Here is a 22893-nt window from a genome sequence, read left to right on the forward strand (position 1 = left end):
GGCTCGTTGGTGGGTGGCTCGAGCGCCTCCGGACCCGGGGTCACTTCGCTCTGAAAGGATGCTGGCGCTACGTAGGGGGGTGGTAGTTAGGTACGGCCGAAGCCGTGTTTGAGTTCGTGACTCCACCCACGGGATGTGGTGAAGGTGTAGACACCTTCGCTGCAGTTACGGGGCACCCGGGGGAGATGGTTATGCAGCAAGATGTTAAACCCTCCGTGGGCAGGGAAGATGGCCCAGGGACCCGTTGGGGGGGGGGAGCTGGGCGGTGCAGGGCGGTGCGTGGCCGGATGGCACTGTGGTACTCACACACAAGTCTCTGGTAAACAAAGTTGATGGTGGTCGGTGCCGCAGCCGGCTGCGTCTAGCCCCCACCCGGTTTGGTGGTCTTTGCCTTTCTCCTGCACCGTGTAGTGTGTATGTAGACTGCCTTCGCTTCAGCGACGGGAGTCCGCTCCCCGGCTGTATGTGTGTCGGGAAAGCCCGTTTTCCCGCAGACGCTGGCCCGTGGGATCTCTCTGCCTGTGCGGTGGCTTTCTATCCCCCTCGGTGGGCTGTTGTCTTCAGTCGGGACTTGGGTGGGAAAGGACCTATAGTCCAGTCCTCAGTCAATGAATTAACTCGGTCCAGTGGCTTCTGGACCTCGTTTCAGGGTCTGAGTACCCCCCTGTGTGCTCCGGTTTCCAGTCGGTTCCCCGGGTCGGTACCGGTGGGCCACTACCCTGTCCCGGTCCACCACGGTTCCACTGAGCTGTTTTCCAGGCTCCTGCAGGCTAGGCCACCGTGTGCCTCCTAACCAAGGTACCAGAGCTACGAGCCTGGCACCTGTCAGTTTCCGCTGCAGACCTGTCACCACAGGCCTGCTGCACTTCACTCCTAACTGAACTTGACTTACTCAACTCAACTTAAAACTGACTGTGTTTCCTGCCTCAGGCCCTCTGAACTCCTCGGTGGGCGTGCCAACCGCCTGGCTCCGCCCCCCTGGTGTGTCCATTAAGCTCTGAGGGAGGTGACTAGGGTGTATGTGTTTGGCTGATGTTACCTAGTGTGGGGCGCTATCTGTGACTACCTGGCTAGTCCAGGACATCACACTCCCCCTTGGTTAACTACAGACTGTCCGCGGGCTGTCCAACCACCACCGTTTATTTTGCTGAACTGAAAAAGATAAGAGAGACATTACAAGTATACTAACATATTTATAATTATGGGTCTTCCCTTGACGGGAGGCATTCTGCTTAAACGTTGCAAACAGGTAAAACATTTTTATTAACTGGGAACGGGACCGGATCCTTTCAGTTGTTCACCCAAACAACCTGAACCTTGATGCTGCCTCTAAGAACAGGTCAGCACCCCTTTTCCCCAGTCCAGGAAACAGGAATGGGTCCGGGTGTTGCCCAAATGGGCCGGGTACAAAGTTCCAAACCCGGCAGTCCCTCAGAGGCCCCACGTCCAGGGGACCCCTGACCCGGAGGGTTGTCACCGGTTTGCATGGTGATGGGACCCCGCAAGCCCTTCCTCCAACCAGCCTCTCCGTAGACTGTAGGACCTGAAAGGGTGGTCCGGATTTATTTACAACAGGGTAACTTCGCTGCCGGCGCAGCTTTCTCCAGCCACTTTCCCTCAGTCCACCACAGGGCAGCACGAGTCCCCAATGCCACATTCGCTCACGGTGACACTGTCCAGAAAGACCCCGTCTTCCAATGCCTGCAGTGCGGGTACGGTAAACCGGGCTCTGTAACGGGAACTGTCCTTGCTGCAGCTTAACTAGCTTGCCGTCCTCCACCAGGGGCTCCTATCCCTGATGGCGCCCTCTGGGACTCCAACCGCAACGGCGTTCAACAAGTCGGGCAGCTTTTCTTTCCCTTCCACCCAGTGTGCTGGATGGCATCTCCTGGGGAACTTGGGGACGTTCAACAAAGGGTGTGTCCATTAAGCTCTGGTTGAGGTGACTAGGGTGTATGTTTTTGTCTGATGTTACCTAATGTGGGACTGGTGTTGTGTGGGGCACTATCTGTGACTATCTGGCTAGTCCAGGGCGTCACACATGGTCTGGAGTTGTGAGGCCAGTTAGATGTACTGCAAAATTCTCTGCAATGCCTTTGAAGATGGATTATGGTAGAGAAATGAACATTCAATTAACACCCAACAGCTCTGGTGGACATTCCTGCATTCAGCATGCCAATTACACGCTCCCTCAAAACGTGCGACATCTGTGGATAATTTTTAGACTGGCCTTTTATTGTGGGCAGCCTAAGGCACACCTGTGCAATAATCTTGCTGTTTAATCAGCATCTTGATATACCACACCTGTGAGGTGGATGGATTATAGGAGAAGTGCTCACTAAGAGTACTCACTGTGTCCTGGACGCAGTGGGGCCTGACCCTGTGGGGCCTCGAGTCTCCTTCGCATGAGAACGCAGGATACCGCAGCTGCTTGTACCCATGATCAGGGTTCAGTGAGCTGTGGTCTCTCACTTGTGTTCTCCCTACGGAGGACGCATGCAATTCCGCAGCAAACAATTGACATCCTTTGGTCTGGAAAGTCGCACGGTAGGTCAGTGTTTGCTGTGGAAAAATCAAGCACTGTGGGCACGGGATTTCTAGAAATCCATCCACTATGCTTGTATTGTACAACGCAGCGTTTTGGATGCAGCTGAAGCACGCTACATCCAAAACGCTGCAAACACTGATCATGGGAACGCAGCCTAACACAGATTTAGCCAAATATGTGAACGATATTTGACAGAAAAAGGCCTTAAGAAAAAGTCTAAAGGGTGCTTTACACACTGCGACATCGCTAATGATATATCGTCGGGGTCACATCGTTAGTGACGCACATCTGGCGTCGTTAGCGACATCGCAGTGTGTGAAACCTAGGAGCGACGATCAACGTTCGCAAAAACGTCAAAAATCGTTGATCGTTGACACGTCGCTCCTTTTCATAATATCGTTGGTGGTGCATGCTGCTGATTGTTCGTCGTTCCTGCGGCATCACACATCGCTATGTGTGACACCGCAGGAACGACGAATATCTCCTTACCTGCGTCCACCGGCAATGAGGAAGGAAGTAGGTGGGCAGTATATTCCGCCCGCTCATCTCCGGCCCTCCGCTTCTATTGGACAGCTGCCGTGTGGGGTCGTTGCGACACCGCACGAACTGCCCCCTTAGAAAAGAATCGGTTCGCCGGCCACAACGACGTTGCAGGGAAGGTAAGTACGTGTGACCGGTGTAAGCGATGTTGTGCGCCACGGGCAGCGATTTGCCCGTGATGCACAACTGACGGGGGTGGGTGCGCTCACTAGCGATATCGATAGCGATATCGCAGCGCTTAAAGTGCCCTTTAGATCTTTGAGTTCAGCTGATGAAAAATGACAACAAAAACAAAAGCGTTATGTTTATATTGTGTTCAGTATAAGTAGTGGGTATTTAAGCAGCCAAAAAAAATCTACAAAAATAAAAAAATAAATAAGTAAAAATTAAAGAAGTTGTCCAGTTACCAAAACTGATTTTTTTTTTCTGATAAATATTGCTAATATGTGCCTCTCCACACAACTATCATGTTTTTTCAGCTATATTACCTTTTATTGTGCACTAGCAGCACATCCTCATTGCTGGCTCCAGCTCTGATGGGGTTAATCTCTCTTCTGACTTCCTGGGTTCAGTTCCTACAACTCCCATAATTCTTTGTGGCTCTAGGGCTGTGCCTAAAATATCTAACACCCCCCCTCAGCTCTCCACCCAAAGTCTCCTCCCTGCCTCTTCCTTGTGGATGGACTGAGAGCAATCACACAGAGACAGCAGCAGCTCTGCACAACCAGGGGAAGAAAGCGTCTATCTCCTGCTTGTTCTCATATAGTTCATAGTGTGTGTGGTGTGTATATACAGTGTGTGGTGGGTGTGTGTGGTGTGTTGTGTGTGTGTGTATATATACAGTGTGTGGTATGTTGTGTGTATATACAGTGTGTGGTGTGTATATACAGTGTGTGGTGTGTGTATATACAGTGTGAGTGTGTGTACAGAAATTATGATTATTAGCCGGCGTAACATGTGAAAAAAATAATTGGGGGAAAAAAAAATGAAAGGGTGATGAAATTGCTTTTTTCCCTCTTGCCTAGTCTGTGTGTCGTCCGTATCATCCGTGTGGCATGCATTTTGCAGGCTACTTTCACATCAGCGTTTTTTTGCCTGTAGGCAAACAACCGCAAACCGCATATGACCGGATCCTGTGGATTAAATGTACAACGCATGCAACCGTTATTTTACCGGATCCTTCTGCAGAGGGACACAGAATTTATCGGCCGGCACTGGAGTCTTCTGACTCCTGATCTCACAGCCTGCACACGCTGCAATAGCTGCAGGTGGGCTCATTCACATGACCATACCGTTTGTCCTGGTCAGTTCCTGTTTTTTTGCGGACCCACGGACAGGACCATCTTTTCAATGACTTTTGTGTAGGATCGGATGTTACACGGTAGCACCTCCATGTGCATCCAATCCTACAAAAAAAACCACATCGGATGCCGTATGTCCGCTCCGTTATTATGGAAGATGTCCTATTCTGTTCTGTAATAACGAACCGTGACTCAATACAAGTCAATGGGCCAGCAAAATTCCTGGAAGCAACACGGAAGCACTTCCATGTGACTTCCGTTGGGTTCCCGTGCAGTCTATGTCCCGCTCCAGCCCCAGCCCCATGGCTACCCGCACAGCAGTGTCAGCAGCTGCCCGCACTGCAGTGTCAGCAGCCGCGGGGATGACAAGCGCTACCGTCAGGAGGTTAGTAAGTTCATTACCTGCGGTTATGAAGTCCTGCACTCCTGATGTCAGCGGTCGTCACTTTCTTCTATGCCCGCCACTTGTTACATCACCTCTCGCTGTCGACCCGAGACTGTGACTAGTGGTGACGTCACGGGCCGCTCACAATACTTGGTTTGTGAAGGCGGCGGTCATTGAACTCAGTGACAGCGCTGCTGTCAGGAGTTCGGCGATCATCGCAGGTAATGTACCTTGCTAACCTCCTGACAGCAGCACTCGTCGTGCCCTGCAGTGACCTGGGCTGACCTATTGATGTTAGCTCAGGTCACTGCACGGCTCTCCCAGCCAATAGGGAACATTCTGTTCTTCATTGACTGGGACATTGACTATGGTATGGATCGTCGTGGGACCCCCTTGGATTACACCAGACCTGGATTTATTTTTCTTTTTAATAAATTGGTGAAAGAGGGAATGTGTTGGGGAGTGTTTTTTCAAATAAAAATGTGTTTGTTGTCTATTTTTTTTTATTACTGACTGGGTTGGTGATGTCAGGTATCTGATACACGCCTGACATCACTAACTCCAGGGCTTGATGCCAGGTGACATTACACATCTGGTATCAACCCCATATATTACCCCGTTTGCCACCGCACCAGGGCAATGGGATGAGCTGGGGCGAAGCACCAGGATTGACGCATCTAATGGATGCGCCACTTCTGGGGCGGCTACAGCCTGCTATTTTTAGGCTTGGGAGTGTCCAATAACGGTGGACCTCCCTAGTCTGAGAATACCAGACCACAGCTGTCCGCTTTAGCTTGGCTGGTGATCCAATTTTGGGGGGGACTCAGTGTTTTTTGTTTTAAATTATTTATTTAATTTAAAATAATAGCGTGGGGTGCTCTCTGTTTTGGATTACCAGCCAAGGTGAAGCTGCCAGCTGTGGTTTGCAGGCTGCAGCCGTTTGCTTTACCCTAGCTGGCTACAAAAGATAGGGGGACCGCATGTCATTTTTTTTTTTATTATTTATTTATTTTTTGGCTAAATACAAGGCTAAGCACCTTAGTGCCACATGAAAGTCACAAAAGGGTGCCAGCTTAGAATATGTAGGGAGGTGGGACATTATATATGTCTTTCTCATCTATCTATCTATCCCTCTATTCATTCATCCCTCTATCGCTCTCTCTATATCTATCTATCCATCTCTATATCTACTCATCTATTTATCTTTCTTGCTGCTTCCATTTTTTGCGGTATGCAAAAAAAAAGGAAGGCACACGGATGTCACACGGATGCATCCGTGAAAAAAAGGACCGGTTTTTGCGACCCGCAAAAACGGAACGGTCATGTGAATGTAGCCTTAACAGCAGTCACTGCCTGCTGCCGATCACATGTGACCGTGTGCGGGCTGTGTGTACAGGAGTTCAGCTGAGTTCAGGTCAGCTGACTCAAGTGTCAGCCGATTAGGCTGGGGCCACACGGGGATTACTACGATCCCCTCGCATTACACTCGGCTCACGCTCAGTACAGCAGAGCCGAGTGTCATGCGTGTGTCCCTGCGACTGAAGTCTGACTGTGCGAGCAGACCTCAGCTGCGGGGGGCGGTCCGGCACTCAGACTTTGTGTCTATGGCTGCTTTCACACATCCGGTTTTTGCAGTGCGGCTCAATCCGACTCAAAAACCTATGCAATGGATGCGGCGAAAAAAACGGATCCGTTGCATACGTTTTTCCATCCGGCCCATCCGTTTTTTGACGGATGCGGCTTGATACTGAGCATGCGCAGTTCAAAAAACCGCATCCGGCGGCCGGATGCGTTTTTTGCCACAGGACGCCGCCACCGGCGTCCATAGGCTTGCATTGCCAGGCAACGTTCCATCCGGCCGCCGCATGGGCTAAATATGCCGCATCCGGCAAAAAACGGACGCAACGCAAGGCCATGCGGCACAATACAGCGCTAATGCAAGTCTATGCGGAAAAAACGCAACCGGCGGCAAAAAAAAGTTGCGTTTTTTCTGCAAAGCGCCGTATTGTGCCGCTCAGCAAAAACCGGATGTGTGAAAGCAGCCTTACTTATCAGTTTATATACGAGGAATGGCCCAGGGTGGAGGCCATATGGGTGGCACAGGGCAATAGTCATGGGTAGAGGCGAACCCTGGGTGCTGAGCAGCCCTGCAATGTCAGTGCACACTCCAACCACCTCCTCAATGCAACTAAAGCAATTTAAAACCTTCTCCCATGGGAAGATTCAGACACAGAGTCTTGTTTCAAATTCAATGGTAGTTTATTTAGACTCTCGCACAGTGTCTCTGGAACACATCCACTGCGGGCACAAATCTTCAGCGTTACATTCTGGGCATATGTTGTTTGCAATGCACAATTTACTACGCACTGCTCAGTGGTATCCAGGACCGCTATTTTCCTCCATATTTAACACCACGGTGGCAGGCAATAAATTAAAACAATCCTGCATGATTCTAATTTCACCCCACGCACAGGGATTCCTCTCTTTACTTGGCATAGATCCTTCACCACTGTTCCCCTGACCACCCATTCGCCAGATTCTATGTCAAATACTCTCATAGCCGGTCCTGTAGGAGCTAGTGGCACCCAGTAGTCCTCTTCAGAGCCAGAGGCTGCTACTTACAGTTCGGGCATGGACACTTCACTAAACCCAGCTACATCAGAGACTTCTCTCCCACTTGCTCCAGTCATCCTGGGGTAACTCTGAGGGTCTGACCATATTTGCTGAATTTCACCCACTCCTCGCTACACCTTCCACAGGTGTAGTCTGCTGCTTGTCTTACATTTCTACTACTCTCTCTACTAAAATGAAGTCAGCCTGTTTTTCTTGCTGAACTCCTCCCTTGAGCTGTCCCTACAACATATTGACTACTTCCTGCCTATAAGGATATCTGGGAGCAGTACATAAAATTAACCAATAGATGGCCACATCAAATACATTGCACTTTAATACACATACACAAGGCAATACTGTACACATATTTTATGCAATCAACAATGTCTTCACGGGTGTACTCAAATAGCAAAACCCAAGCACTCAAAAAGAAGAGGAGAATTGTTTTTGATGCAAGTGTTTTATTAATAACCGACAAACTGCAAAAGTGTGAACCCTGACATATAGCAACAACCAACGTTTCGGTTATGACACCTTTATCAAGGTAGTTGCTTAATATAGAGATGCTATGTCGTACGGGTCAACTCGGACAACCGTCAATGAAGATTAGATGGAGGGCATCACATTTTGCAGCATGCAGTGTCAAGGTGATGGTGGTGGGATGAGAAAAGGCAGAGATGTGCTGCGTTACCAACCACCCCAGCAGAGAGAGACTTCCCGCACCGGCGGCTGATATTGGCCGCACACCACAGGTGGCGTCACGAACAACTACCCCCATCATCCCCATCCCCTGCTTTATTGACACCGCCAGGGTCACGGAACCGGGCAAAGCCATCGTGGCGACCCAGCAGAAGCGCTGAGGCCCGGTAACGAGTAGCCCCTGACCCCGTGGGCGAGTCACATACATACCTGGATGGGCCCAGAATGGGGTTAGATATACCAGGGTGAGGAATATATATATCAGGATGAGGAACATACATACCAGGATGGGGAGCATACTTGCCAAGATGGAGCCCATATATGCCAGGATGGGTGACATATTTATCAGAATGGGGGACATATATACCAGGATGGGGGACAAACTTAACAGGAATTGGCCCAGGATGGGGACATATATACCAGCATGGGGCATATAATATACTAGAATGGAGCACATATTTACTAGGATGGAAGACATATTTACCAGGAAATGGCCCAGGATCAGGGGCAGATATAGCATTGGTACAACCTGTATGGCTGCACAGGGGCGCAAGAGGTAAGAAGGCCATTTATACCTCCAATGCAGATACAATTATGCATTTTTATGAGCTGTTGGGCTGCAAATGGCCCATATATTGTTCTTGCACAGGGGCCCCTTTCTGTTTGTGTCCACCTGTAGCCAGGATGGGGGACATTACTACATAATGAAGTGGGAGGGGGTAACCTGTTTGTCTTTATAGGAGTTAGAACACTATAGGGGGTGGGCATGCCCAAATTTTGCTCCAGGTTTCATTGGACTCTAAACATGCAACTGGGTCCTTGGCATCCAAATCTCACACTGGGTGTAGAGGTAGTGTGCCGCCCCCGTGCCAGCAGCCAGCGCTGCTCGGATCCGGGTCTTCTGGGGTGGTGGCTCGAGGGTCTCCGGACCCGGGGGTCTCGCGAACACGCCGAATAAAAAGGGGGGCGTAGATGTACGGGCTAGGCCGTATTAAGTTCGTGATGCCACCCACGGTGTGTGGTGAGGCGGGACACGACCGCTGCTGTTATGGGGCACACGGGGGAGATGTTGTGGCAGCTAGATGTTAGATGTGCTAACCCCTCCGTGGGAAGGGATGGTGGCCCCAGGACCCAGTGTCGTTGTGCAGGGTATAGCGATGGCAGGGGGATGCTTGTTTACTCAGTCAATAAATCACACGAGTCTCTGGTAAACCAAGGTGCTGGTGGCCGGTGCCGTGGCCGGTTGCATTCGGGTCTCCCACCCGGACTGATGGTCTCTATCCTTTTCCTCTGCACTGTTTTGTGTAAGGTGGACTTCCTAGTCTGAAACTCAGGAGTCTGCTCCCAGCTGGATGTGGCCTAAGGAGTTATGCCCGCTGACGCTAGCCAGTGGGATCTATGGGCCCTGGTAGTTACCTCTTATCCCTATCGGTGGGCTGTTGTCTTCTATGAGGGACTTTGGGTGGGACAGGACCTATAATCCTGGCCTCAATCGGTTAATTAATCAGGCCGCTGGTTTCCGGTCCTGGCTTCAGGGTCCGAGTACCCCCCTTTGTGCTCCGGTTTCCGGGACGGTTCCCTGTGTCGGTACCGGCGGGCTACAACCCTGTCCCAGTCCACCTCGGTTCTGCCGAGCCGTCTTCCCATCCCCTGCTGACGGAGACCACCGTCAGCCTCCTAGCCAACGTACCAGGGCTCCTACCCTGGCACTGTTCAACTTGAACTTCCTCTGCTGGAGCTACACCTAGCTCCAGCCAACACTCCTCTCCAAACTGAACTACAAACTAGACTGCTTGTTTTCCCGTCCCGGGCTGTCTAGACCCCTTGGTGGGCGTGTCCAACCACCTGGTCCCGCCCACCGGTGTGTCTGTCTTTCCTTCAGGGGAGGGGTCACTAGGGTTTCAGGTCGGCTGTGTGTTTCCTAAGTGGGGGATGGTGTTGTGCTGGTGTAGCGCCCTGGACAAGCCAGGACGTCACAGGTACTACAACAACACACCCCACACCCCGGTTAGGCACATCAGTCACACACACAAATCCTTGTTGCCTCCCTCCAGTGGCTGATGTCCACACCAGGTGGGGCGGGGCCAGGCGGTTGGCCCCACCCACCGAGGAGTTCACAGTCCTGGAGGCGGGAAAGGAAGGGAGTTGAGTTAGGGAGAGTGGAAGTGGAGGAGCGAGAAGTGGTAGTGGAGGAGCAAGAGCAGACTGACGGTGTCCGGGTACGTGGCTCGGGCACTCAAGAGCAAGGTTGGCAGATGGTGGTGACCGTCTGCAGGCGAGGCTGATTGACGCACAACCGTGAGGACCGGGGACGGGCGGTGGCCCGCTGGTACCGAACCGGGGAGCGAAGAGAAGCCAGCACCATTCGGCAGGGCCTACGGACCCCGACCAGGCTTGGAGTCGCCATTAAACCGGTCAAATCCGCCAGCAACGGGAACCTCCGGGGTTCCTCAGCAGCAAAGACCCGACTAAAGGCAACCGCTCAACCGTGAAGGGAAATACAGCTACCGCCACAGCTAGAGTTCCCAGGGCCAGAGCCTGCGGGCAAAAAAAGGGGCTCCTCTGGCAAATACACCACTGGGGAGCGGGTTACCGGTGGGAAGCCATCGGAGCCGAAAACACATCACAGGTGCAGGGAGAGACAGTCACCGCCAACCTACCGGGAGTGACCATCGCAGACGGCTGCGGGACCTGTCCATCCAGCCGTTTGTTTTACCAGAGACTCAGTCTACGTCATTGGCTGAGTGAGTACCACCATGCCACCTGGCACTGCGCTGCCGCCCCCACGACCCTGCACCTCGCCAAACCCCGCCATCCACCTTACAGTCACCATCACCAGGCCCCGGGACCACCAAAATCCCCTACCCACGGAGGGGAGAGAAACATCTCGGCTGCGCTCTGTCATCGCTCCCGGGATCCCCGTCCAGAGCAGCAGTGGTGCCCCCAACCTCACCACAAACCGTGGGTGGTGTCACGGACTAAATCCCCAAACCAAGCCACCCCTTTCACTCACGGGCGAGGAGCGCAGCTCGAGGCCCCGGATCCGGCCCACCGCTCGAGCCACTGAGCAGCAGCAGCGCCGGACCCGAGCGTTAGTAAGCGCAGCGCCCCGCCGCCCGCGACACAGGGGCCTATCTGTGACTACCTGGTTTTGCCAGGGTGTCACAGTAGCAGTTGTATATGGGCTCAAATGCATTTCTGAATTGCAAGAAGAGAACAGTATTCTAAATGCATATAGCATATTAGTGCATTTTTATAGATTTTTCATTATAAAGAACTAAAGCTTCAATTTACAATATTAATAAACAGAGTCCGTCACCTCCAAAACAGGATTTACCTGCAGCTATGGTAGTAATCTGCAGGTAAATAGCATTTAAATCATGTCTGGAAAGCTTACTGGATGGAGTACAGGGAGAAAATGAAGTTATATTCTCTCTGCAGTTACTCAGTTTGCAGCATGTGTACAGTGTGTGCAGAGGAGGCTGTCAATCAATGTGTCGGGGAGTGATTACAGCTGGGTTCACTGTGTGGTGTATATTTCTCATTGTATATGTGGTGTAAAATTCTCATTGGATAGGGACTGATATCAATCAGAGTCAAAGCAGGTTGCTTTCTTTCCACTGTAACAAACAGTAGAAATAAAAAAAAAAAAATAAATAAATAAAAAAAAAATCCTAATGGCAAATCATATTTTTTTCTCGTTTCAGATCCCTTTAACATGGGTCAGGAATAAAATAAATAAACTAACTAATAGACTTGAGCAAGTCATGGGCGTTATGGGGACAACCATTCCCTGCATCACAGGATCACTGACTTTATGATTTAACTTTGCTTTATGAGCTTCTCTTGATAAGGGTGAGTGGTTGTAATGTACAGCCCCCCCCCCCCCCCCCCCTGCGTAATCTGAATTTATCAAATCACGTATATGGTGGCAATGTAAGGAAAAAATAGTAAAAATTAAACTAAAAGAAACCCTGCTCCTCTCTTTGCTAGTTCAGAGTTCTTCTCCCGGTCACACCTTCCCAAGACACCAATGTCTTGACCTCAACTGTAAGCAATTGGAGATGTTATTTGTAGTTCTTGAAACTTAGTACATGACCCCTAAAGTTTGTTATTGCAAGTATGCTGGACCTAAAGCGGTACCTTTATCTAAAAGATAGGTGTAGATGGTCTCAGAATACCTTCAACCCCTGTGTCAATGGATTCAAGACTAGTAAAAACAAAGAATAAGCTGTAAAAACAGAAGGGAAACACCACCGACAGTATTCATTTCAGCCACCAGGTGGCTCTCTAAGCATAGCAACAAGCTAGGGAACGTTGTAAGATTTGCTGTGGAATTCTGAATGGATATAATACATTAGTTGTAAACCTTGGGGCTATAAAATCTCTTTTCACCCAATGACTTTCTTATATTTGATTCAAAATAGTTTTATGGAATTGTCCTAAAAATATAATGTATGGACGGGTCCATGACCATTTAAAAATAAGATGTTGATGTACAAAAAAAATCCGTTCCTGTGTCTATCCTCAGCTGAGTTTAGCTGAATTATAAATTATAATTATTTATAATTATTATTATAATTTATAATATATTTTGATAACATTGCAAAATTTAGTGTAAAAAACCCAGCTTTTTATATTAGTGCATGCAAGACCCAGAGTCAGATATGAGCAGAAGAGGAGGCTGCGGGCACTAACGTTACAACAGGACCTATGAGGTGCAATAACCCCATTCAATTACTGACATCGCAGCAAGGGGTTAATAACTCTCTACTATTAATTTGGCTTATGTACGTGAAATGATAAAGGCAATTGAAGGATTATCCGTATATATATATATATATATATATATATAGTGATACTTACCGTGTTTCCCCGAAAGTAAGGCCCTGTCTTACATTAATTTTACCCCCAAAAGTCCCACCCTGCCTTACTTTCGGGGGAGGCCTTACATTGGAAAAAAAAACAATTTTCAACAACATCCCCTGCAGCCTCCCCATTGTTTCACAGTCTGGCATCCACCCCATCCTCCCCCCTGCAGCCTCCCCATTGTTTCACAGTCCGGCATCCACCCCATCCTCTCCCCTGCAGCCTCCCCATTGTTTCACAGTCCGGCATTCACCCCATCCTCCCCCCTGCAGCCTCCCCATACAGTGGTTCTGCCCCCCACTCTGCCACCACACACACTGACACATACGGTACCGGTACAGCCCCACACGGCACCCACACACATATCGTACCGGTACCGTACACACACACACACACACACTGACACATACAGCCCCATACGGTACCCATACACATACCGTACACATACCGTACACACAGAGAGAGAGAGAGAGAGTTTCGGAACTTACCGTTACTTTCCTTCTGTTTCGATCTCCTCTGCAGTGCTGACGATTCGGATGCGGTGGAGCCTGGAGGCGGTGACGTCGCGGCTGATTCGGCCAATCAGCTGCGAGCCGGCTGACTGGAAAATCACAGCTCGAGCTGATGGCCAGCAGGGAGCCTGTGACGAACAGGCTGATCGGCCAATCAGCATCGAGCAGGAAGGATGGAGCGAGGGAACAGCGGCAGCGGTAAGTAACGCCGCGACCACCACCCATAGGCGGCCTTACATTCCCCGGGCCCCCCCGCTACCCTGCCTTACAATCGGGGGGTGCCCTACATTGGCGGACCCCCCCGAAACCCCCACCCTGCCTTACTTTCGGGGGGGTCCTACTTTCGGGGAAACACGGTACTACCACCATTGCTGCAGTATGTGAATAATACATACCCTGATATGAGAGTATACTGAAAAGCTTCGACCAGTAAATAATAAAACAATAGAATACACACTCACCTTTGTTTAAATCATTTAGGCAATATTGATAATATGTGCTCATAAACAGATGCAAACAAAGGTGCACCTGTCTCTACAACAGTACAAGGCCCCTATACGGCTTTATTGCACCCGCTAAAACAAACACAACTGCAAGGAGCTGAACGAAAATACACATTTCTATGTCGGAGGGAGTAGGAGAACACTATAAATAAATCACATATTGTCATATAGTCAAAAAGTATAATAGAAAAGATCAAAGGGACTGTCCAGACTTATTCATGCAGTGATATAACCGCCTGCTCACACTTGGAATAATCCTGATGTGCCGCCCCCGTGCCAGCAGCCGGTGCTGCTCGGATCCAGGCCTTCAGGGGTGGTGGCTCGAGGGTCTCCGGACCTGGGGGTCTCGCAGACACGCCGAATAAAAGGGGGGACGTATATGTACGGGCTAGGCCATAGTAAGTTCATGACGCCACCCACGGTGTGTGGTGAGGTGGGACATCACCGCTGCTGTTATGGGGCACCCAGGGGAGATGTTGTGCAGCAAGTTGTTAACCTCTCCGTGGGTAGGGATGGTGGCCCTGGGACCCGGTAGCTCGGTGCAGGGGAAATGACGACCGCAGGGGGGTGCTGGTGTACTCACTGTTAGTAAAACACACAAGTCTCTGGTAAACCAAGGTGATGGTGGCCGGTGCCGCGGCCGGTTGCGTTCGGGTCCCCCACCCGGCTGGTGGTCTCTATCCTTTTCCTGCACTGCTTTGTGTAAGGTGGACTTTCCTAGTGTGAAACTCAGGAGTCCGCTTCCGGCTGGATGTGGCCTAGGGAGCCATGCCCGCAGACGCTGGACCGTGGGATCTATGGGCCCTGGCGGTGACCTCTTATCCCTAATCGGTGGGCTGTTGTCTTCTATGAGGGACTTTGGGTGGGACAGGACCTCTAGTCCTGGCCTCAATCGGTTAATTAACCAGTTCCGCTCGGTTCCGGTGCTGGCTTCAGGGTCCGAGTACCCCCCTTTGTGCTTCGGTTTCCGGGTCGGTTCCCCGTGTCGGTACTGGCGGGCTACAACCCTGTCCCAGTCCACCTCGGTTTCACCGAGCCGTCTTCCCGTCTCCTGCTGACAGAGCCCACCGTCTGCCTCCTAGCCAGTTCAAAGCGATTGTCTTTTAACTATGAAACCGAGAACTGTAAGCACACACAATCCCAACGGGGGAACTTTAACTGTGGGTAGTCGGGAACCGCTAATTAAACATCTTCATAATCTGGACTGGAGAGTGGCGGAGAGGGGTGGACGTGCAGCTGGGCTCCCATAGTCACCCTCCTTCTGACGTCAAGGGCAAACCACCCCCTTTTTCCGCAGTGTCGGGTGGGCCACGTCCCTCCAGGACAGACAGATATATCTCGGCCTCCATGCCCGGCTCGTATATAAACCCCCATCCCTTTTGGGGGTTAAAATGCCGGACCTGGCCTTCATACGTTGGGCCCCTCACCCGGAACGTGGCATTCCTCAGATTGTCCTTTTCTGTGTAGGTCCGGGACAGGACCTCCGCCTTCTGTTTTTCCCGGGCGGCAATTTCTTTACCCAGCTGCCGCTCCCAGTAGGGAGCTTCTGCTGCCTGCTCCAGGTCAACCTGCGTGGGAGACGGGCCCAGCCGGAGTCCCTTCGTGCCGGCTACAACCGACACCTTCTGCAATGGGGGACCCCGCCGTGACGTGGCCTGCTCTGCTGCCTGGCAGCTACATCCTCGCCGTGCCTCAGCCCAGGCCGAGTATCTGGGAGCGGTCAGCATGACTTGCGGTACTGGCTTCCAGTCGGGGATTGCCTCCGCTGTGGCCGGGCCGACTGCCGGGGCCGTTGTTATCTCGGGCGCTGTGTCCTCCGGGACTGGGATCAATGCTGGGCTCAGGGCTGGATGGGGCACCTTCCTGGCGTGGGTTTTGCGTGGAGCTGGGATGGGTGCCAGGACGGTGACGGCTGTGCTGTCGGAGGCTTCCTCTGGCAGGTCCTCCTGGACCAGTGGAACGGACACCGCTGCCGATGTTGGTGGCAGCGGACCGAGCGGGGTGTCAGTGGCAGGTGCGGGCAGTGAGGGAGGCAGCGTGGCGGGCAGGGGCAGGCCGGGCCCCTCAGCCTGGTCGGCCGGTCCCTGAGGGACATAGGGGCGTGGGTCGCTTACCCGCTCCTCCAAGGTTGCCTCCACTTCACAAGCCTGAATGGCTGCAGCCAACTCCGCCATCTCTGCTGTCCATCGCTCAAGGATAAAGCGCACCTGTGCCTGGATCCGGCGGCACATGCACTCCGTCTGGGCTTCTACCCAGGCCGCTGTTCCGGGCACGGGCCCCTGCACTCCGGGCTTGCCAGACGGGTCGGCCATGTTGCTCTGATGGTGTCGAGGAACTAGAAGGGTGGCAGGGTTCTGGAGTCCCTGCCCTTTATCTGCTCGGTCACATGCTGCAGAATCTTCACCCGCCCCCCCTTCGTCTTTTGCCGACACTTCTTTCTGCGGCATGTTAGTTTCGTTTTGTGACTTCCGGGCTCGTTTTCCAGCCGCGTTCCCAGGGGGCGGGGCTTCATCTTTAGTGCCCTTTTCACGGGGAAGAAGACGCTGGGCTGTAGTTTTTGCGCCCAAAATGGCGGCACAATGGCAACTTCTGAAAATTTGGCAACGGATCTTTGCTGACTGTCCAATACAAGGCGCACTTCTACAAGGTAAGTGGATGGGTAAGTATCCTGTTCGTGACGCCAAGTTTCGGGCTGTGCCGCCCCCGTGCCAGCAGCCGGCGCTGCTCGGATCCGGGCCTTCAGGGGTGGTGGCTCTAGGGTCTCCGGACCCGGGGGTCTCGCGGGCATGCCGAATAAAAGGGGGGATGTATATGTACAGGCTAGGCCGCAGTAAGTTCGTGACGTCACCCACGGTGTGTGGTGAGGTGGGACACCACCGCTGCTGTTATAGGGCACCCGGGGGAGATCTTGTGCAGCAAGTTGTTAAACCCTCCCTGGGTAGGGTCCTGGTACCGTTCAATCTGGACCTCTCCTGTTGGAGCTACTCTTAGCTCCAACCCACGCTCCTCTCCAACTTGAACTCTACACTAGACTAAACTGATCTGCTGTTTTCCCGCCCCGGGCTGCCTGGACTCCTGGGTGGGCGTGTCCCAACCACCTGGTCATGCCCACTGGTGTGTCTCTCTCTCCCTAAGGGGGGGGTGACTAGGGTTTTTGGTTGGCTGTGTGTTTCCTAGTGAAGGAACGGTGTAGTGCGGGGGCCTAATTGTGACTACCTGGTTTTGCCAGGGCGTCACACTGACACTTAGCATACACGCAGTGACGTAACCATCTGCTCACACTTGGAATAGTCCTGACACTTAGCATACATGCAGTGATGTAACTGCCCGCTCACACTTGGAATAGTCCTGACACGTAGCATACATGCAGTGATGTAACCGCCTGCTCACACTTGGAATAGTCCTGACACTTAGCATACACGCAGTAATGTAACCGCCCGCTCATACTTGGAATAGTCCTGACCTTAGCATTCATGCAGTGATGTAACCGCCCGCTCACACTTGGAACAGTCCTGACACTTAGCATACAAGCAGTGATGTAACCACCCGCTTGCACTTGGAATAGTCCTGATACTTAGCATACAAGCAGTGATGTAACCACCCGCTCGCACTTGGAATAGTCCTGACACTTAGCATACAAGCAGTGACGTAACCGCCTATTCGCACTTGGAATATCTGGGAATCATCACAATGTGCACACAATTCAGCAGTTTGCAGTTACATATAGTGACTTCACACTTTTGTCCTGAGCCCGGATAACCCCTTTAACCCCTTCAGCCCCCGGGCACTTTCCGTTTTTGCGTTTTTGTTTTTTGCTCCCCTTCTTCCGAGAGGCGTAACTTTTTTATTTTTCCATCAATCTTGCCATATGAGGGCTTGTTTTTTGCGGGACGAGTTGTACTTTTAAATGAAACCATAAGTTTTACCATATAGTGTACTGGAAAATGGCAAAAAAATTCCAAGTGCGGAAAAATTGCAAAAAAAGTGGGATTGTACAATAGTTTTTGGGATATTTTATTCACCGTGTTCACTATATGGATGCCTCAGGTCGGTGCGAGTTTATAGACACCAAACATGTATAGGTTTACTTGTATCTAAGGGGTTAAAAAAATTCACAAGCTTGTCCGAAAAACGTGGCGCACGTTTTGCGCCATTTTCCAAAACCCGTAGCGTTCTCATTTTTCAGGATCTGAGGCTCAGTGATGGCTTATTTTTTGCGTCTTGACCTGACGTTCTTAACGGTACCATTTTTGCGCAGATGCTACGTTTTGATCGCCTGTTATTGCATTTTGCGCAAAATTTGCGGCGACCAAAAAACGTAATTTTGGCGTTTGGAATTTTTTTGCCGCTACGCCGTTTACTGATCAGATTCATTGATTTTATATTTTGATAGATCGGGCATTTCTGAACGCGGCGATACCAAATATGTGTGTATTTTTTATTTTTTTAACCGTTTAATTTTCAATGGGGTGAAAGGGGGGTGATTTGAACTTTTAGGTTTTTTTATTTTTTTTTAATTTTTTAAAACTTTTTTTTTTACTTTTTTTTTTTATTTTACTAGTCCCCCTAGGGGGCTATTGCGATCAGCAATCCGATCGCTTTGCACAATCTGCAGATCTCAGGCCGCCGGCGGCAGGGGGCGGGGCTTACCGGAACACGATCCATGACGTATCTAGTACGTCATGGGTCGTTAAGGGGTTAATAGTTTGTATGGTAACGAAAGCTTTTATCCTCTGGAGAGTGATTTTTTTTGTCTCTCAAATGAGGGGAAAGCCTCATTATTTTTGAAGGGGGTATACACAGAATATATTTTCACCATACTTTTTGTATGGAACATTTAAAACACCTCTCCAGCGTTTTTTTCCCCACTGCTGGATTGATACTTTAATCTGAAGTCCTTGCCCCATGGTCTTATACTCACCCTCCAGCACCATCTTGCAACCGCAACTTCTGACTGGCCAGAAAACAGAAGTTATGTAACAACCTCTCAATGAAAATCTATGAGAGCCAATTTGAGGCTTTGATAGACTTGTGTCGTGGGCGGAGGAGGGGACGCTGCGCTCTCCCACTGCTCGGGTCCGGCCGCTGGTGCTGCTGCTCAGTGGTGGCTCGAGTGGTGGGCCGGATTCCGGGGACTCGAGCGGCGCTCCTCGCCCGTGAGTGAAAAGGGGGTTTGGAATGATTGTGGGGATTTATTGTCCGTGACGCCACCCTCGGCTGTGGTGATAATGGTGACACCACCGCTGCTCTGAACGGGGATCCCGGGAGCGGTGACAGGGAGCAGCTTTGTTGTTAGTTCTCCCCTCCGTGGTTGTCCCGGGGCCCGGTGATGGGGTAGGGATGGATGGCAGGCGGGTTACGGGGCCTGGCGAGTTGCAGGGTTGCGGGGGCAGCGCTGTGCCGCACGGCACGGTGGTACTCACTCAGCCCAATGATGAAGACACAGTTCTCGGTAAAACACTCGGCTGGATGGATGGGTCCCACAGACGGCTGCGGTGTTGTTTCTCCCGGCAGGTTGATGGTGACTGCCTTTCCCTGTACCTAAGTACGGTTGATGGTTCCGATGGGTTCCCACCGGTAACCCGCTCCCCAGCTTGGATATGGGGTGGAGGAGCCCCTCTTTGCCCGCAGGCGCTGGCCCTGAGAAACGGTTGCCTTGGCGGTGGCGGTGTCTCCCTCTGTTGGTTGGACTGTTGCCTTCTGTCGGGACTTGACTGTTTGGAAACCCAGGAGGTCCCCTTCACTAACGGATTCGTCAAATTCACGGCGACTCCTAGCCTTGCCGGGGTCCGAAAAGCCCCTGCCAGATGGTGCTTCTCTTTGTGTACCGGTCTGGTACCGCTGGGCCACCGCCCGTCCACGGTCCTTACGGTAACTCGGATAGGCCACTCCTGCAGACGGTCACCACCGTCTGCCAACCTTGCTGTTCCGCCCGGCCACACACCCGGACGCTGTCAGTCAGTTGCTCCACTACTACACTTTCCTCCTTCCACTTTCACTGTCAAAACTAGACTGCCTGTTTTCCCGCCTCCAGGACTGTGAACTCCTCGGTGGGCGGGACCAACCGCCTGGCCCACCCCCTGGTGTGATCATCAGCCGCTGGAGGAAGGCAACAAGGGTTTTGTGTCTGACTTCGGTGTGCCTGCTGGGAGTGTGGGGTGTTAAAAAACAATTCGTGTCAGTTGCTTACCCAATGTAGCTGCAATTAGCAAAGCAACATATGGTCTCAAAAGTAACGTGGTAACAATTTTAAAATATAACCTTTAATAGTTTATGATAAAAGAAATAATTGACCACACAACATAAAAGGTTGTAAAACCAACCTAAATGACTAGGGCCCGAAACAGGCTCCTACTATTACCAAATTAGGACACAGGTGCGGTAGGAAAGTCACCCACCGTAACCGTAAAAATAAGGTGACCAGACAGAGTTGTCACCCTAATATGCACACCAAGATATACCACACTTCAATATACAGTGCTTAAAACAGTCACTAGGACCAATAGTTAGGTCCTGCTATGGTAAATAAATAATGAAAAAGGTTGTCCAATAGAGGGGGGGCAGACCCTTCAGCCACACAATACCCCTCAAATGGCAACACTCTGACCTTAGTTTGTGCTTAGACCTCCCAACGCGTTTCTTAATTCACTTAGTCATCAGGGGACTGTGGTCAAGAAACCAAGGGCTGCAAGAAATGAGCAGTATTGTCAGAATCAAATAGAACAAACAAGAGTGCATTAAGAGTCACAGCATATATCCAGAGAGCATGTCCCTACCTTCAGTATGAAGCAGACTTCCTGCATGGTGTGTCAGGGCATGGCATAAAGCACAGGGCTTTGAATTTGCCGCCCTTAAATATCCTGTGGGAGTGTTAGAAAATCGTCCCACGTCAGAGGTCCCGCCCAACCACATGTCTCTCACCAAACAAACAGAGCGGAACGTTTTACAGTGGTGCCGCCCATAGGCAGGTTTCCTGATAACCCCCAAGAGTATGGAGCAAGGGAGTGACACCCACCGCCGCACCGCTCCAATAGTGAACACATGCCCACACACCGGTGTCAGCCAGAGCGACGCCCACCATCGCGTTGCTGAAGGCAGGGACAGATGCCGTGTTACCGCTTCTGGGTTGGTGGGAGGAGAACCTAGTCTTTGGGAAGTGTTCCCCGTTTGATTTGGACAGGATCGTGTTGTGGACCCGCTATATAGACGACGTGTTCATCTTGTGGCGGGGGACAAAGGAAACCTTCTCACAGTTTGTCTCGGCCATTAATCACAACCCTCTGGGTTTACACTTTACAGCACAAAGTGAAGATAGGGAAATATCTTTTTTGGACATCTTGGTTACGAAAAATGGAGACGGAACATTGACAACTAGTACTTTTCGCAAACCAACTTCCTCAAATTCACTTCTGCGATGGGAAAGCAACCATCCCAGATCTCTTAGGGCTGGGATCCCTAAAGGCCAGTATTTGAGAGCACGACGGAACTGTTCCAGTTCCCTAACTTTTTCTAGACAAGCGGTTGATTTGCGTAGCCGCTTCAAGGAGAGAGGATACCCGGATTATATCCTCTCCCAGGCTTTTCAGACAGCACAATCAAGAGAAAGGGCAAGTCTACTGGTTCCTTCTCCCAAGAAGAACGAAATGACAGAAGGTAAATTCCGGTTTATCTCCACGTTTAATAACTGTTCTGCGGAGATACGGAGGATTCTTGAGAGGCATTGGCCGATTTTGCAGATGGATATCGACATCGGCGAGGCAGTGGGAACATATCCTAAATGTACCTATAGAAGAGGCCGTTCTATTGGGGACAGGGTTGTTCATAGCCACTTTGTTCGCCCACGTGAGAATAGTTGGCTACACTCAGATCTCAAAGGTTGTTTCAGATGTAGTGGGTGCCCACACATACAGACTGGCAAAACCTTCTCCAGCTCAGTAATAGGGGACTCCTTCCACATCAGGGCTTTCATCAACTGCCGTTCGAGAGGCGTGATTTACAAGGTCAGATGTATTTGTGGCCTCGAGTATGTGGGAAAGACGAGCAGGGAGTTCAGGAGGCGGGTTGGAGAACACCTCAGAGATATAGCCAACAAAAGAGACACCCCCTTGCAAAACATGTAGCAACTATGCACAATGGGGATGTTTCGGGCCTAGTCTTCATGGGCATTGACCTCATTAACTATCCGGTCCGTGGTGTAGATTGGGACCGAAGGATCCTCCAACGTGAATGTAGATGGATCCACACACTAAAAACACAAACACCACTAGGCCTCAATGAGATCTTAACATTCGGTTGCTTCTTGTAAATTGTAGGGCTTCATAGGGCTTTCAGGGAAAGCCGCCGTGGAACGGGGGCACCCGGTACTTTATGGTGTTGTTACACTCCGTCGGTAGGTAGGAAATAGAGCAGGGCAGTGTAGGGATACTTCCCTTTCCCTCTGCCTCGCCGGGTCCGTACCCCTTTGCGCTCTCTTGATAAGAAAAACATTTTTCCAAAATGAGTTTTTTTTCTTAAAAATATATATTTTTTCACATAGGGGTCTTGTTTTTGTTTTTGTTTTTGTAATTCCTTGTGAAAAAAATTTTTCTTTGCCTTTTTCCCTTGTCATTGTTACCTGTTTGTGAGTAGTCGCTTATCCAATTTACGTGTCCCCCCTCTTCCCCTCCTTCTCTCGGCGTGGGGATATTGTTTGGGACCTGTGAGTCTAGCATATATTCAACCTTCTTATAATATCTCCGTTTAATTCCCCCCCCCCACCCCCACCCCCACTCCATATCCACCCATACACATAAACCCCCCCTCCCCCCCCCTCCTCCAATCCCTCTTTCTCCCTCCTCCTCCCCACCCCTATAATGTTTACTCAGGCATCATTACCCTGCCTGTTTACATAGGTGGGGACCCTTAGTGGGTAGCGTTTGGCACT

This window comes from Anomaloglossus baeobatrachus, chromosome 1 (genome assembly GCF_048569485.1).
Source record: "Anomaloglossus baeobatrachus isolate aAnoBae1 chromosome 1, aAnoBae1.hap1, whole genome shotgun sequence".
Lineage (NCBI taxonomy): Eukaryota > Metazoa > Chordata > Amphibia > Anura > Aromobatidae > Anomaloglossus > Anomaloglossus baeobatrachus.